This window comes from Gossypium arboreum, chromosome 10 (assembly GCF_025698485.1).
Source record: "Gossypium arboreum isolate Shixiya-1 chromosome 10, ASM2569848v2, whole genome shotgun sequence".
Lineage (NCBI taxonomy): Eukaryota > Viridiplantae > Streptophyta > Magnoliopsida > Malvales > Malvaceae > Gossypium > Gossypium arboreum.
The window spans coordinates 46117397-46134373 of record NC_069079.1 but is presented as its reverse complement, the minus strand read 5'-3'; the positions used below and the strand labels follow the sequence as shown (position 1 = coordinate 46134373).

Sequence of the window (16977 nt, the reverse complement as noted above, 5' to 3'; positions counted from 1 at the left end):
TTACCCTTTGAAGTACATAATTTTTTTAAAAAAAATTAAAAATTTATTTTTTATATTTTAAACAAAAATATAAAATTATAATTTTATTTTAAAAATATATTTTTAAAATAAAAATTATGGAAAAAGAATAAAAGATCTTTAAATTTAAAAAAATAAAAATGATTTTGAAATATAAATAAAAATTGGAAATTTCAATATTATCTAAATCGGACTGGCCCAACTAGTCAGATCGGGAATCGGTTAGGGTATTGGTCTAATAAGAAGTAAAAGATCTATTGACTTACAAACTAGTACGAATTGATTGAACTAATAGTTGAATTGGTTTCAAATCGGTTTGATCAATTGGTTCTCAGAACAACCGGTCCTATCTGTTCAAAGCAAATAAATTATTAAATATAAAAATAAAAAAAATTAAAATATTATAAAAATGGGTTCAATTGCTTGTTCAATTGATTTTTTTAGCCCAATTCAATCAATTTATATTGGTTCAAGGTACTGGTTTTTAAAATTTTTAAACTTTTTACATTTATAGTTTTTGTCAATTTAGTCCATACCCTTTAAGAGAATCTAAAATTTTTAGATTAAAATTAAAATTATTTTCTTCTTATTTTAAACAAAAACATAAAAGTTTTAAAAATATAATGAAAAATAAAAAATATTTAAAATTCAAAATAAAAATAAAATATTTTTAAAAAATTAAAAAATCCAAATTTTAATATTATTTAAAAGCGAATCGAACCGATTGGATTAACATCCAAAATATTATTCACCTCAAATCAAAAGACTTTAAAATATGTGGCATATTTAGATATAAGGTATACGAGTCATGAAAATAAACATAATAATTGAAGATAAACATAGTATTTGATATGTAGACCATTTTACCAATAAAGGCCCATTTCCAACTTTATTTATAGAAATGGGCCACTTTTTTCGTTATTTATCGGAATGATTTGAAAACACTAAAATGCGTCTACGTAGAGCATTTTAAGAGGAAATTCCAGCAAAATGCGTCCCTGAGGAAGCGATTTTGCCATGTCAGCACAAAACACGTTGACGTAGACACGCTTTGCTAACGTGGCAAAATTGCTCCCCCGAGGACACGTTTTAACCTGTGTTTTTCTATGGTTACTATTTGCATGTTTAGTGCCTAGGGTTTGTGGGTTTAGGGTTTTAAGGTTGTAATGTTAGTGTTTTGTTAAAATAATTTAGGGTTTAAGAATTTTAAAAAATAAATTAGGGTTTAGAGTTGTTAAAAAATTAATTAAATTAGGTTTTAGGAGTTTTAAATTAATTAATTAAATTAGGGTTTAGAGTTTTAAGAATATTAATTAAATTAGGGTTTAGTTTTTTTAAAATAAATTTGTGTTTAGCTTTTAGGGTTTTTGTAAAAGGGTTTAGGTTAAGGGCTTAGAAAAAATTATATTGAGAAGAAGGATTTTGTTTTTTTTTTACGGTAGTTTCAGAAAAATTAATTTTGGGAAGACAATTCTGAAAAGATAATGTCAAAAACGCTTCAAGCAAGATGCACCGTCAGCAAAATTACTGAAAAAAGCTTCTACGTGAACGCCCTTTTTCTACAATAGTTCCTGAAAAAATAATTTTGAGAGATGGTTCTGAAAAAATATTGTCAAAAACGCTTCAAGCAAAATGTGCTGTCAGCAAAATTACTGAAAAAACTCCAACGTGGACGTTTTTTTTCTACAATAGTTCCTAAAAAAATAATTTTGAGAAGATGGTTCTAAAAAATAGTGTCAAAAAACACTTCAAGCCGGATGCACTGTTAACAAAATTACTAAAAAAAGCTCCTACGTGGACGCTCTTTTTCTACAGTAGTTCCTGCTTGGCCTTAGGCTATAAATGAGTCAAATTTCATTCTCATATTGCATAAGTTATAGCAAGAAAAATTAGAGAGGCTAAGTAGAATAGAAATTAAAGATGAGTGAATGTATTAATGTTGTTATTTACTATGATGGTGAGGTCTGTGACACCAAGAACGGCGTTGGTTTTTTATCAGAGAACACAACACGACTGGTTTTTAACAAGAACATATATTTGACAGAACTTCGTAAAAGACTTAGGTGCAAAATCTTCGAAATGATGTCAATGAGAGTTTCATCTATTAAGTATCGATTTTATGCTTCAGTTGATCCTATAACATATGACTCATTTGATATCAAATGTGGTCGTAGCTTGGAAGCAATGGTGCAGACTAATCTAGCTAGTGGATCACCCTATCTTGAGTTATATGTACAATTTTCTTCGCCAAATGAAGCATTTACGACGTCAACATCTACTGTTGTTCGAGAGGAATACACAACCCCTACCCAACACTCCGTTAGTGGGAAGCAGAACACGAAAGCGCCCGTGTTTGGTGGCAGTATGAAATACACAACTGCTGCACGACACTTGGTTAGTGGATGGGACATGCACCTCGGTGGGTCGATGTTCGATGCTAGAAATACGTACTCAGGAATGACATCAACTTCTAGTGGTTGGCAATCTACATCTGATTGGGGACGTTACGAAATGCCCACAAGAAGGGATAATTTACTCCCTACAACGTCCACCGACGAGGGGACCTCGTACGTTGCAGATGATAGTGGGTTGGATGATGAGTTTGATATGGATCCACCTCGAGAGCCCGACCCCAATAGTGCAGAAGTTACATTATTTTCTGAACCGGAGCTTGTTACAATCGTACCTGAAGACGGTGAAGGGGGTTCAGATGAAGAAGAAGAAGATCTGCTATTCAAGGTGTACTCGCCTCCAGCCCACATGCATAATATTGATCTATCAACAGATGATACGTTGGAGTTTCCAAATCTACCACACAGAAGGCGTGACCGTACAAGTTCGTCATTGGATTCGGGTGAATTGGAAGTTGATAAGGATTTTTCCAATAAGGATAGTTTTCTTGGTGCATTGAAACAACATAACATCATGAATGGGGTTAACTACCACGTGGTTAAATTTAAATCCGAGAAGTTCGAGGCCATGTGTGCAGTGCAAGACAGTAGATGTTCATGAAAAATCATGGCTTTGGTTAGGAAAAAGACAGGCTTGTGGGAGATAAAAAAGTACAAAGGTCCACATATTTTCCGCACAATTTCTAACCTGGAAATTTCGCGTCACATTTGGCAAAATGATGCATTTTGAAACTGTACAAGAAACATTAATTTGATTTATAATTAATTGTTTTAATGTCAATTAATTACTGTTTCAAAACATAAAAGTTAAATGAGTTAGCTCAATTCAAGCGATCTGTGTTCGGATTAGGTTTTAAACGGTTCTTTTGTAAAATTGTTTTAGGATCATTTTGGTGATCAATGTAACCTTCGAGATCAGATCAAAACTTTCAGGCTGGATTTTGGGGTGTTACAGACTTCACCAAGGAAGCAAATGGCTACGGCCTTCTTCGAAAGGGAACAAATGGTGAAGAGGTTTTGATGAACAAAGGTATACAGGTTGATTTTGGTAGCTAATATATTGACAAGTGTGTAAGTGACGAGATATAACAATAATAATAAGGGAAATTATTTGATATGTACTTGTTTATCAAGCTGAAAGTCTTTCTTCAATTTATGTCTATTTATTTATTTGGTAAGGAAGTAAAAGGTATCATATGAAGCAATATAGATTCAGAATCTCAAAAATTTCCCATTAGATTCAATCACATTAGTCCTATAATACCATCTGGAATCAAACAACAGTTTCTAGTAAGCAAGAAAACAGACTGAAAATGCGACCACAAATCCAATACTTTCAATTGTTGTCATCAGTAGTAGTGTTTGATGTAGCAGAAATGTTCATTTTGAACATCTTTAACTCTAATCTCAGCTTCTCATTCTCTAACTCCAATCTCAGCTTTTCATTCTCTAACTCCCATCTCAGCTTCTCATTCTCCAACTCCAATCTCAGCCTCTCATTCTGGTGCAACAATTGTTCTTTTTCGTTGATCACTTGAATCAATTCCAAGTTCTGTTCCCTTTGACGCTCAAACTCCAATCTCAGCCTTGCATTCCGGTGCAATAATTGACCTTCTACATTGATCACTTGAATCAATTTCAAATTCTGTTCCGTTTCACGCTCTAACTCCAATCTCAGCCTCGCATTCTCCTTCTCCATTTCATCTTCTCTGTCGATCGTTTCAGCTTCAATCTGGTTAATTATTTTATTCACCTTCTCCTTTTGATCATTCAAACTCGTCATCAATGCCATCAGTTTGTTCACCATTGTTTCTGCATTAACTTCATTGCCACGGCCACCTGCAGCCGGTTGTTGTCCTTCACCATCATCGTCACATGGAATCACCGCTTGTGTTGACTCCACGGGGAATACAGGGTAATGCACCTCAAACTCCTCGTCTTCTTCGCTGTTCCCTTCAATTATCGATGACATCAGATGGTTAGGATCACAACCCACACCTTTCTCAAGAATCTTGCTTGCTACCCTAAACCTTTCTTCAACACTAGGCAATCCACGCAGCAAATTCTCCGCAAGAAACTCCGAAGTACCATTGTAACTCTCAAAGAAAGGATGTTTCAAAAGCTCACCTGCAGAGGGTCGGTTTACAGGATCTTTATCGAGACATGAAGCAACCATGTCTTGAAAAGTTTCTGAAAACTTCTTGGTGGAGACAAGAGCAGTTATACTGAAAGACCATATATCAGCTTTCTTCATATGAATAAATCACCTCTGGGGCCATCCAGTATTGCGGCGAAAATGTCGAAGAACCTAATCCGTAAGCCGAACTCGACGCATAGAACGATAACGAAACACCGAAATCCGCAAGCTTAACACGTCCGTTATCGTCCAACAAGATGTTACTGGCCTTTATATCTCCATGCAAATGCCCTCGGCTGTGAAGATACGACAATGCAGTCAGGGTTTCTTTGAGAATAATGGCAATGCATTGCTCTTGTATGCCATTGGGGGAAGAAGATGAGATGATGGACTCTAAAGAACCGCCGGACATAAAGGGCATAACCACCCAGAGACGGTTTCCGGCGGTGAAGGAACAATGAGGTTTGGGGATGTTGGGGTGGGAAAGAAGCGAGGAGGTGTTGGTTTCACGTCCGACAAGGTTGCGGAAATCGGCGTTGGACTGATCAAGATCGATGGATTTAAGGGCAACAACAGTTGAATTGATGGGAAGACATTGGGCTGTATAAACTTTAGAACAAACACCAGCACCGATTTCAGCGGTGATGTTGTAAGAGTTGGAATCTAAAGGGAACTGAAGCTTGGGATGGTCTTCTTGTTCATACTCCATGGGCTTCTTTCTTTCTTCGAGATTGGGTTCTGGGGGAGGAGTCTTGAAGACTAATGATGAGGGAAAGAGAAGGGGTTTAAGAAAGCTTTTGTTTAAAATTTTAAAATTACAAAAGTATACAGCAAATCACTTTATTTCTTATATTGTCGTTATTTTTCATTCTATATTTAATGAATCTTAATAAAATCAATTTTATTTTCGGTTTTTATTTTAAAATATGTATATCACTTTTTATGGATGTATGATTGATATTATTAATATAAGTATGATTTATTATTAATTGTCTATTTACAAAATAAATTAGATGTATTTAATTTATGTATGATATATATATACAACCATGATTTATGATGGTAACTTCATTTTTAGGATAATAATCATGATAATTTTATGTACATTTCTACTACTGTCTTGAGGTTAATATTATTTTGTGTATAATATGCATTTAGTCATTTATGCATAATCCTATATATATTATGTAGTATTTTATCACAGTTTGTATACTGTTATATATATATATATATATATATATATATATAATTATGAATATTTTTCACATATAAATTTGTATATATTTTATATATAATTTCGTGGGTAAATTATATAGATGGTCTCCCAACTTTTAAAAGTTTTTATTTTAGGCACACGAAGAAATATTTGTAATTTAGACACTTATTTGACATAGTTTGATTATTTTGTCACTTCCATTAAAATTGTAAATAGAAATATAAGGTGAAATTATTTTTAAAATTTTTACTTTTCACATAATTTATGTAAAATAAAAATTATTATTTCAATCGGTTTAATCTTTTCCTAAAAAAAGTTAACCTTAAAAATTGAGGAAGAAAAGGGTTTATGGAAAATCGGTAGCTGAATTGTTTTTGTTTTGCTCCCTTCTATATTGTTAATGTAAGGACATAACTGTAGGGCAACCTTTTTGCATTTGGAAGTTGTAGAAATTTATTGTTTTTGAAGGCTAAAATTCACTTCCTTGCAGCGCCTTCTGCATTTCAATCGCAGTTATCGGTGGTCCTTTAGTTGACAAAGTAGGGCAGAACTTCTATCTTAAAAAAATTAAGCAATGCTTGTTGTATGCCCCGAATCTTGGTTTTAGGTTATATCCTAAGTGGTTGAACCGTCAAATGAGTGTCGAAAGTTTGGGGTAAAGAGAATTTGGTTGTACTGATTTTATCTTTTGAGGTTTCATTCAACACACTCAAACCTCTCATTAATACTTTTCACTTCAAAGATGAAGGAGCAGTTTACCATTATCTTTTAGAAACTTTTTTTGAGAAAAAACACATTTTTAAAATAAAAAAATTGCTAAATAAGATACTTTTGAGATATTAAAGAGTACTTCTGAGGTAAAATAAGTTTTAGAAAAGTAAAATTTTTTACCAAAAACGGAAGTAAAAAATTTTAATTTTTACTCAAAAATATTTTTTTTTGTCAAAAACACTTTTAAAAAAATTGCTAAATTAGTCCGAAGAAAACAACAAAGAGGACGTGGTTGTTGGCTCTTATCCCCAATTTTTAGGGATACTCTTGTTTTTTTTCTCTAAGTATTAAATCTCATTTATATTAAAAGATTAGGGACTTAAATGATTGAACTATATAAAATAGGTGTTTAAATTGCAAACATTTTTTTCAGGTGCCTAAAATGAAAGTTTTTGAAAGTTGGATGACCTTTCGTGTAGTTTACCCTAATTTCATTTGCAACTTATGTATAATTTTTTGAACATTATTAAAAATTATTTTTAAAGGATTATTAAAATTGTTTAAAAACTAAAAGATGGTAAATATTTTTACGTAAAATTTCATTTTAAATTAATATATAATCTCATTTGTATTTTTTTTAAATTCTATAAGTTGTTAATATGGTGTGAAACAAGTACTCTTATTTTTAAAAAGTGTGCATATTTTTCAGTATTTATCATGAACTATTATTAAAATTGTTGTAATTTTAATTTTCAAATTAAAAGTATAGTTTATTTTCTTATGTAGTTCCAAATTTTTATATTATTTAAAAATTAAAATAAATTATTATTATTAATGATGCCTAATGTAATAGGCCAATTTTGGCTTGGGCCTAACCCAAATAAAACAAAAATAACCAATAAATAAACCAAAAATTCCAAATTTATTAACAGTCCAATGGCCCAAAATTAAAACTTAAATTAAAACCAAACCCGTTACACATCAATTAACCCAAACCCACTACCCAAATTTTATAAAGCCTAGCACCCAAGCATGCTGCCACCGAACGTTTGGCCACCCCTCGGCCACCACGCCCCTGACCAGCACCAATTCTCCACGCACGTCACCCCTCAATCGTCCCATGCCTCTCTAACACCTGCAACAAGAAGTAAATGTGAAGACAGAGAGCAATACACAAGCAGTAGAAGAAACCAAGCAAAAAATGACAAAAAATATGAAGTGTATAGTCATCTTAATCGGCTTTAAAAGCTCGATTCTTCTCATTTGTATTTTTTACGCACACATATTAAATAAAAAACAGATTAGAAAAGGTGATATTCTTTTTTTTATTTTTTTGATTTCATGTTTTATTTGTTATTCTTTTATTTTTTTTACTTTCGAAAATAAAAAGAGAAAAGAAAAGAAAGAAAACCTTACCCGAAACCTGCGACTTCATCGTCGGAGGTCCCACCTCCAGCGTCGGGATCGGAATGGGGGGTGAGGGTCTCTATTTTCGGTTCTCTTTAGGTCAAATAGGCAAGGCCATCGAACCCACCTTGAAGCAGGGTTAAAAACCCACTTTTGCTAGTCGTCGGCCGCCGTGTTTGGTGTTGGTGCGGTGGTGGGACGGTGCCTCATTGGTTGGCCAAACAGATGGCTAAAAAGAAAGGAGAAGGGCTGTAGGTTTTTTTAAAAAAAATTCTAGGACGAAAATGGAATAAACAAAAAAATGGGCCTTTTATACATTTACAAAAATGGTGCCGTTTTTGGGTAGGAGTTTAGGTGTCGAAACGGCACCAATTTGGGTACTGTAACGACGCTTGGTTGGTAAGTTTTTATTGGTTACCAGATTAACTGAAATAACTTCAACTAATTAGGGACCCTTTTATGAAAATCTAATGCAAATGATGCAATGCAATCACTACAGGAAAATAGGGCTTTAGCGGCGTTTTAACTAAAAATGCTGCTAAAAATAGAGCAGTAGCGGCGTTTTTGGTAAAACTCCGCTAAAAAACAGAGCAATAGCGGCGTTTTACCAAAAATGACTCTAAAAAACAGAGCAATAGCAGCGTTTTGCCAAAAACGCCGCTAAAAACCAGAGCATTAGCGGCGCTTTCAGTAAAACGCCGCTAAAAACCAGAGCATTAACGGCGCTTTCGATAAAACGCCGCTAAAAGTCATATAACCCATAAAATCCTAAACCCCAAAAAAATCATAAACATTAATCTATAACCCCTAAACACTAAAAACCCTAAACACTAAACTATAACCCCTAAACCCCTAAAACTCTAAACCCCAAAAAACATCATATGGATGTTGATGTGTATATACATAGATATTAATGTAAAAGCTTATGTTCATAATAAATTATGGAAGCAATACTTAATATTGATTAAATTTATTTTTGGGTTTTGGGTTTAATATTTAAGATTTAAGGTCTATGGTTTAGGGTTTTATGGTTTAAGTTTAATGGCCATGGGTATATAGTCTGTTAATCTCAAGTGAATCATATTCAATAATTAAATCCTAAACCCTATAATTAATTATTGTTATCGATAATAGATATCTTGATTTTGATAAAAATATTTTTTATATATTAATAAGGTGTTATACAATGGTTTAGTGTGCAATTATTGTTATATTAATAAGGTGTTATACAATGGTGTTATATATTAAAAATATTTTTGAAATCCAAAATCCCGTAAATGTTTCTTTTTCTAACAATGGTTTAGTGTGCAATTGGATACATGAACTTTAATTTGATCCAGTTCTTGTAAATTACTAACACAATTATTGATATAACATCATTTTATATTTATATGTTACATACATAAATATCTATATTTATCCAATATAAAAATATATTATTGATGTATTTATTTTTTAAAATGTGCATGATTAAATCAAAATTAAAGTTTCAACTATATATACATTTAAACCACAATTAGAATTTTAAATGCGCAATTACACATTAAATTGAAATTCATATATAATTTCGAGATGTATCTCTATCAAAATTTAGGTGTATACATATAATTAAATGCCATTTATATAAAAATCAAAACAACTAATGCGAACCATACTTAAAATAATAATGTTTGTATTCTTGTGTCATTTTGTATTTTTTAATTCATCGATTTCATTTTATTTACATTAAGGTTTCCTTTTGTATTTTATATGATAATTTAAAAATTATAAAATCTTCAAAAAATTTAAAATTTAAAATTAAAAATTAAAAATTAAAAACTTAAATATTTAATATTTAATATTTTAGTCCGTATTTCAGTTAAAAGTTAAATATTCAAAATTTAAAAAATTCTAAAAATTATAATTTCAATTACAAAAATTTTGAAAAAAATAAAAAAATATATTAAAAATAGAAAAAATTAAAATTAAGCAAATAGTGGCGTTTTTATTAAAGAGGCCGGCAAAATTTAAACTATACTGGCTTTTTAATTGAAAACGCCGCAAAAAAGCCATTACTTTATAAATCAAAATCCCGCTCACTTCCGAAAAATAACTTTTGGTTACCGCTCGTTTGCTCCCTCTTCTTCTCAACAGTACACTTCAATTCATTCACCAAAGTATCACCTGACAGAATCATTTCCAGTTTTCCATTTTTCATTTTCTTCCAAAACAAAAACCCTTTTGTTGCAAACTGGAATTTTGTGGAAACTGAGTCTCTCCCTTTTCTTTTTATCTTCTTTTGGCTCTGGAATTTGAAAAACGAAAAAGTAAAAAACAGGATGAGTACTGAAGTAACTAAAAGAAGCACCACTGGAGCTCTGATGATGAAACAATGGAAAACCGATGAATTGAAGCCTTCTCCGGCGCTTACTGCAGAACCCAAGAAAGTTATTATCAAAAGCGCCGACATGAAAGACGACATGCAAAAAGAGGCCGTCAATATAGCCATTTCCGTTAGTTCTTTTTCTCTACCTTACAAGATTCCTAATTTTTATGGCTTTTTTATTGGAATTATTTTCTGGGTTTTCTTCGTTTGATCTTGATTTGTTAGTAAATACTGTAAATTTGCTGACTTGGAGTGGTTTTTCCTTCGGGGGGTTTTGACTAGGCTTTCGAGAAGAACAATGTAGAGAAAGATGTAGCAGAGTACATTAAGAAAGAATTCAACAAGAAACATGGACCTACTTGGCATTGCATTGTTGGTCGCAATTTTGGTAAACCCAAATTTCCATTAGATTCAATTTTCATGGAAAATAGAGTCCAAGATGTCTATTATTTTTAAGCGATGCTATTGTTTTTACTTGAAAGCAAGCATATCATAGCTTAAATGAGCTATCATTTCCATCGTGTGTTAAGCTATCATAACTGCCATTGATGTTAGATTGGATTGTCTTAAGCTTAGACCTTATGATTTAAAAACACACCCACAAATGATGAGGAACCAATGCCCAGTCTCTACTGATGAGTTGCAGTATGGCTTTTAAAACTTCACAATTTAAAAAGAAAAATGTTAATTTGTAATTCATTTTCCTTTTTTCCCAAAAGAAATTATCAAATCTTCTTTGGTTATCAATGTAATTTAGAATCCCTTTACTGAAGAATCTTGTTCAGTATAAAATAACTAAATAAGCTCTACTGTATGTTTTGAATCTAGTTTATTTGATTTTTAGATGTTGGTAAGTCTACAACTGGAGGCCGGATACTCTTCCTCGGTGGTCGGATCGATGACCTTACAATCCGAAGTATGAGAAAGAAGCGAAGGATAAAAGTAGAGAAATTTGGTGAGCCATAGGTTTGCTTCATAACTTAGGCAATGGAAATCAATGCTGTTCCATCTACATTTGTTTTCCAAAAGAGCATGCCAATCTTGGGATTTGTTCTTTTATAGAACTTGTTTTGAAGGTATTAGTATACTAGTACAATTCAAATTAATAATTTCGTTCTATTGATGTTATAATTATTCATTACATGCGAGATGCATACACATGCATGCTAATACACACACCTATATCCAATATTTTCTTAGTTTACTACTTGAAAATAATGACAAACAATAATGCCTTGCATGCAGAGGATTTTCAGCTATTTCATTATCGACTTGACTATATTCCTTGTCTTAGGTATATGGCTTATATTATGGACACTAATGAAGAAGAGAGAGTTAAGGTACCATATAATAGGAAAATGATTTTACCAACTTTGAGAGTATGTGTAGTAGTCAGTAGTTAATATTTCGGATATAATTTTTATTATCTTGTCTACATTTATTCTTGATTATCTAAACTCATTTATCCGAGCATTAATTAAATTTGAACTATTGATTGCGTGGTAAAACTGTTGAGGTTGGAAGAGCACACTTTGAGACCGAGATCACAAGATTTACTATTTTGGATGCTTGATGAAGGAGATTGCCTAGGAATTATATTGTTATTCATTTTTCATTTAAATCAATCTTGTCTTCTATTCCTATTTAATTGTTTGTAGGATAATTGATAATACTTTTCAAAATTGAGTTATTTTCTGTAACCTTTTTTGTGGCTTTGTTGAAATGTTTTCATTTAGCACCTGTTTTACACTATAGAACACTATTCACATTTTAAAAAATTAAAATTTTTTTTCTCAAGTGAAATGCATCTACTTGAATTCAGATTTGGATACGTTTTTTTCTTTTTAATTAAGACTAACTACAGTTTTGCATTTGAATCAGAAGTTAGTCTAAAATTTTTAAAGCAGGCTTATGTTTTCTGTCTTTTGAATTCTAATTTGTATACATTGTTTTATGTTTACCGTTCTTGTTATGAAAAAGTGGATAAGATATATCTTAGTACACCAACAAAAATTGCCATCCTGGACCACGAAAGGAAGGGAAATACCATTTTTATTTAAAGCATTTTTGCCAATCTTTTTTACGTAATTAAAGAGTGAGATGTTTGAGGTTTATCATTCATTTTCATGTCTTGATAAAATATAGTTTGGGGTGGAATTGAGCAAAGGCTTTAGAACTGTGATTTTGAGTTGAGTTTATGTTTACTCCTTGATGTACTGATAATAATTTGTCAGGGAATCTTATGCATTGGCTTTCTCAAACGTTCTTGCCAGCAAAAGGAAATTACAAGGGAACAAGCAGTTCAAGCTCAAGAATGGTTCAACTTAAAGATGCTTCCTTGTACTCATTCTCATCCTCTTTATATTTTCCGATGCTTTCTTCAAGTAGGATACTAAGAAACATCATTTCCTGTACTATTCTTTCTGATTGCTTATAAAATAGTTTGTTCATTAGAACCTTCATTTTCTCTTGTCTTTTATTTATTTTTGTAAATCATGTTTCTTTGCTTAGCGACACAAAGAATCTTTGAACATAATTTTGTTTAGTTACATATAAATGATTTTTAAAATTGTGTTTTAACTTTTTAAAGTATTATATATATGTCAAATTCTATTGTTTGTCATTGCATTATGTGTATGTTACTAATTTAGTATTTATACTCTAATTTGGCTATTTTAATCGTTTTTCTTTAAAAAATGAAATTTAGTTCGACATTAAATTCCTTAAACTAATTTATATAATTTCAAAAATCTTTTATGATAAATAAATTATCAATAACGTTATGTCAATTTACTAGCACCGCCATATCATTTCAATTGCTTTGATTTACAAAATTTGAAAACAAGGTTACTCAATTTTAACTTCAAGTCACACATTCCATTTGTTAGGAAAAGCTATATCTTTTTCAGAATTTTATAAAAAAGATTTTATTTGAATTTTCTCTTGTGGTACATTGAAGTTCATATGTAGCTCAATTCCATGTGTTGCTTTATTTATAGGTGCTTGAGAGTTCAATCATGTTAATCCACAAACGGATGAGGAAGGAAAAGTGTTTTAACTTGTTGGGGTGTGTCGTTCATGTTTGTTGTTGGTTCCTTTTTCCATTGGCGCACATTGGCTCTGTTAGGTAACTAGAACTTCCTGAATTGCATTGGAAATTGGTTAGGCAATCAGATAGTTTTGTAACAGTTATTGAATGATTTTACAAACAGCCACAATTCCCGCTCTGCTTCAACTCCTACTTCTCTTCTTCATACTAGAATCTCCTCAATGGCTGGTGAGTACAATTTGAGTTTCTCTTAAATTTTACAGCTACGGTTCGGTGCCTATCTTAAAGGCTCAAGTAAAAAGAAAACAGAAAATCTTATTACTAACCTGCAAGATATTGTCCGTTTTGATATGGAAATCTCTAGTTTTGTCCTACAGCTTCCAAATGGCTTTGAGTTTCTACAAATATATCATAGTAGATCATCATAAGTTTTCTCTTTCGGTTGAAATCTCCTTTTGTGATATATAGCCACTGAGAATATTTCTATGCGGGCAAAATTTGGTCGTGAGAAAGAGCTTGAAGCCGCTTTGTTGTGCCTCAGGGGAGATAAAGCTGATATTTCTCATGAAGCAACTGAAATAAAAGTAACCTTTGTTTTTTTCTTAGGAAAAAAGTATAAACTTTTATAATGGTTCAATTTCTGCTTGTCTAAGCTTATCTTTTTACAGGATTATGAGTGAAGGAATTTTAGACATATTTCAAAAGAAGTATGTTCGGCCATTACTTGTAAGACACGTAACTTCGTTGAAATTGATCAATTGCTCCATATTTGCTATATAATCCATTGATATATCTCTTGTTTTCCTTATAGATTGTTGCTGGAGTGTTGGTCCTGATGAATTTAGGAAAAATCAATGCACTTACTGGAGTGTTGGTCCTGATGAATTTGGGAGGAATCAATGCACTTACATATTATTCTGGTGCTATTTTTGTCTCAGCTGGTAATATTACTGGTCTTAACAATCTCCATAGAACTTCAAGAAAATTTATGAATAGTTCAACTACATTAAATTCTATTTTATGACAATTGAAAGGTGTATCTAACATGGTTGGGCTCATCACACTAGCTGCTACTCAGGTTTGCTTCACTGTCATTTTGGATAGCAAAATTCTCCATTGATGGGATGATGTCTCGGTAACTAAAGAAATGTTCTGTTTTGCAGATAGTAATTGGTATTTTGGGTGCAACCTTAATTGATAAACTCTTAAACTGGAATAACAACCATCAGTATGAGTTTCTATTAATGTCCTCTAGATATGAAATCAAATTGTGTTGAATTATATTGTAAAACCACCAGAAAATGTTTGTGTCCTCTTAATATCAAACTCTAGAGTCTAGAATCCAGGCACCTCGGTGTGGATAATAGATTGTAACTAGATTTATCTGCCAAAGTGACTATGAATCTGATCATTTGGTTTTGCATCCTTTAGATATTGAAGGTGCGGCAGAGGATTCAATCTCTTCAAGCTGGAAAAGCCAAGGCTTAGCACTTCTTCAAGTGGAACATTATTTAATGTTGCATTTCATGGTCATTCATCTTAGTCGGAACTTGAATTTTGTGTTATGAAAATAGGGTTTTGTAGCTACCTTGTGTACTAGCTTCTTTAACCATGATTATTAATTATTACAAGTTTTGTAGTTTCTTTTATAATCGGCTGAGTTAATATAGATCAGATGAGCTGTGAGGTAGATTGCCCATTTATTTAAACATAATATTTAAATTCATTAATTTAGTTTTAAAGTTAAAATTTTAATAGAAAATTTAATTTAATTAATATTTTTATTTATTCTTAAATGTATATAGTTTAAAGTTCAAATTTAAAAATAAAACATAGTATAATATTTATCATAGAAAATAAATATTATTTAATTAAAATATAGTTTTTAAAAGTTTATATTCTTTAGCGGCGTTTGTAAAAAAAGTGCCGCTAAAGGTTTGATATATAGCGGCGTTTTTAGAAAAAGCGACGCTAAAGGTCATGGTCTTTAGCGGCGTTTTTTTAAATAAACGCCGTAAAATTTTGCGGCGCTGTAGCGGCGTTTTTTGCGGCACTTTGCCAAAAAAAATGCCGCTAAAAGTCTATTCTCCTGTAGTGAATGAAAATGCATAGGATGAATGCAAAAGAGAGAGAGGTGTTGATTTTGAATTTAATTCCATTAGAACAACTTTTCTAGATAACAAATTCCTTTTACATAAAACGGATTACATATACAGCCTTGCTTTCATATTCCAAGCGAAGACACCGATCCCTTTTCTTCGTAAAAGTTAAATCTCGCAAGCTTCCAATAAATGCCTCCACTAGCTCCTTTTTGCTTGTTCTAAACCGCAACTTATTATCCTCATGATGTTAATTAGCTCCTTTAAGAAAGTCGAGACACGATGGCTCTCAAACAATCTTTATCGACTTGAATCCTCGGGCAATAAAACAAGGTCTTGTTTTCCTCCACGAACTATTAGCCTTTTTTCGTTGTATGTACTTGGACCATATCCAGACAACCGTATTGTCGAAACCATTTTTTTTTAGGATTGACTTTTTAAAACGAAAATGTGGAGTCGCCACCAATCTCTTGATTTAGGTGTGATTGGGCCACCTACTAAAACGCTTTATTCATGTAAAATCAAAAAGTGGGTTCGAGAGTCGGTTACGCATGAGGAAGGGTTAGCACCCTCATTACGCCCAAAAATTGGTACCAAATTGATTTGATGCTATCCTTATGCCAGAAGGTTTTTTAAAGAAAAGATTTTCCCATAGTATGATTCTTTTTAAAATGTTCGAATAGTTTAAATTAGTAGTCAAAATTCTCTCGCTTCAAAGATATGCAGTATCATACCCAGCACGATTGGATACGATCCCTTATACCTTTAAAAATGCGATTGATTTTCAACTTTTGAAAACTCATACACTAAAATTATAAAAGGTTATCCAAATATTTAGTTCACCGGAAAAATCATACCCAGTACGATTGAGCACGATTTTTTCAAATTCCCCAAAAATTAGATATTGCTTTATTTCAGAATTTTTGAATGATAAAGAAAATTGAAAATTTGCTCAAAACACGTTTATCCGTTTTAAAATGGAATGCTTAATGAATTGTATCAAAAGATTGGCTAAAGAAGGGATTAATGAACATGAAATAGTAGAATACAACGAGTCACAATTAATAAATCCAACAATTATGCACAACTATTCTAAGTAAAATGTAACCAAATTCTTAACCATGGATAGTTAACAATCAATACAAAATAATATACAACAATAATTAACATGGTACAATATAAAAACAATCCATAAAATATGTACAAAATAAAATGGAATTAGAGGTCAATATAGTATAAGGCAATTTTATAATAATTATGAATTAATGAGCACATAATATACATATTATATGAGTAGATTAATTTACATAAAAACTAGGAATATATAATTATTGAAATAAGTACTAAAACATTTAAATTGAATACCATGCAAAATATTTTAAACACAAATTCATTTAAAATTAACAATATACATGATAGCTTATATAAAATATAAAAGAGTAATAAAATATATGATAATAGATTTACAAAACATGCATATGTACATAGAAATAATTATTTGTAAAAAAATAGCATGAGATTAATAGTATATAATAATTATGTAGGCAAAAACTATATGTATAAA

The 16977-nt window shown here is 31.5% G+C and overlaps 1 pseudogene; it reads right to left on the bottom strand.

The window, feature by feature from the left end:
- Positions 1-3765: 3765 nt before the first annotated feature.
- Positions 3766-5275, bottom strand: LOC108487836 (serine/threonine-protein kinase BLUS1-like; annotated as a pseudogene).
- Between the last annotated feature and the right edge of the window lie 11702 nt (positions 5276-16977).